This window comes from Bactrocera dorsalis, chromosome 5, assembly GCF_023373825.1.
Source record: "Bactrocera dorsalis isolate Fly_Bdor chromosome 5, ASM2337382v1, whole genome shotgun sequence".
In the NCBI taxonomy this organism is placed as follows: domain Eukaryota; kingdom Metazoa; phylum Arthropoda; class Insecta; order Diptera; family Tephritidae; genus Bactrocera; species Bactrocera dorsalis.
In genome coordinates this window covers 25795998-25797344 of record NC_064307.1, presented here as the reverse complement: position 1 = coordinate 25797344, position 1347 = coordinate 25795998, and positions in this window count along the sequence as shown.

The window sequence follows — 1347 nt, the reverse complement described above, 5'->3', positions numbered from 1 at the left end:
ATATCCCCACCGGGAAAAGTCTAACGTTGTGATATCACAAGATCTTGGTGGGCAATCGACAGGCCCAAAACGTAAAATTATCTACTCACCGATTGATCCATTGATTGATGCGATGTGTGGGAAGAGGTGCCATCTTGTTGAACCCGAGCTTCAGACATCAAATAGTCGGTTATCATGGCGCAATAACAATCGGCATAATTTTTAAAGAATTATATATCGGTGATTCTACTGGCCCACAAGCCACATAAAATTGTTTTTTTTTTTTTGGATGAAATGGTAGCTCTTGAATCTTTTCAGGTTGAAAAAGTGAACTGTGATTTAGGTTGGTTCAGTATAGCACCGTAATTTAAACTGACCGATCAAAATCAAGAAAAATATATTGCTAAAAAATAGACTTTAATGCTTTGATTACTTCTTGATAATTATTGATTGTAAATGAAGTGTATATAAAAGTATTTGCTGATTCATACATAACTCTATAATTAACTAATGTCAGACTATTGCTGGAAGGTCAATCACGTTACAATTCTGCTGCGATACTTTCCGCAATTTCGGGCAAATGTTCGGATGTTGCAAAGACAGTGCTTCACTGTCAAGCATTTACCCTTGAGCATGCCTTTTGCACACAAATACAAAAGGAATTATATTCTTCCTGAAAAGCCCATTACGCTCACAATTCATATCGCTATTGTAAGGATTCATTTGTGTGAGTTTAATAAACACAATAGCTTTTCCATTGTACAGTTATCATAAAGCATTGTCGATGGTGTGTGGCATGCAAATTAAAAAATATAAACACATATCTCTCACATCCGACGTGAATGAATATTTTTGTACATACATACACGTGTATATAAGTTCATACATGAGTATACATATATGTATGTATGTATATTTTAATTTTGGAACAGTTGATGACAAATTGGCACTAACAGTCACTCCCCATTGCTTATACGCAGAGTCACCCAGGTACGACTTCGTATCAAGAATCAACAGATAGACGAGCACAAAAAAAAAAGACGCCAGAAGAGAGAATTTATGAGCGATGGACCAAGCGAAAGAGAAAAAATGTATGCTTTGGTAAACTAAAATAGAAACTAGTTCACACATTACAAACTTTTGATATTTAGATACAATACTAGTTCAGAAATACATCAACCTTTAAGAGTTAGAAGAGCACGGAATTTAATTTCGTAGAACTGCTTTACCTACAATCAAATAAAGAGCGCGCATGCTCTGCTGCACCTGCTACTTTCCTCCCTTGCTGAGTGAAAGAGCAGCCAAAGGAGATAGAAGAAAGACATCAGGCAAGATGATAGACAGCATCGCCATTAGTAGTCCCTTTAG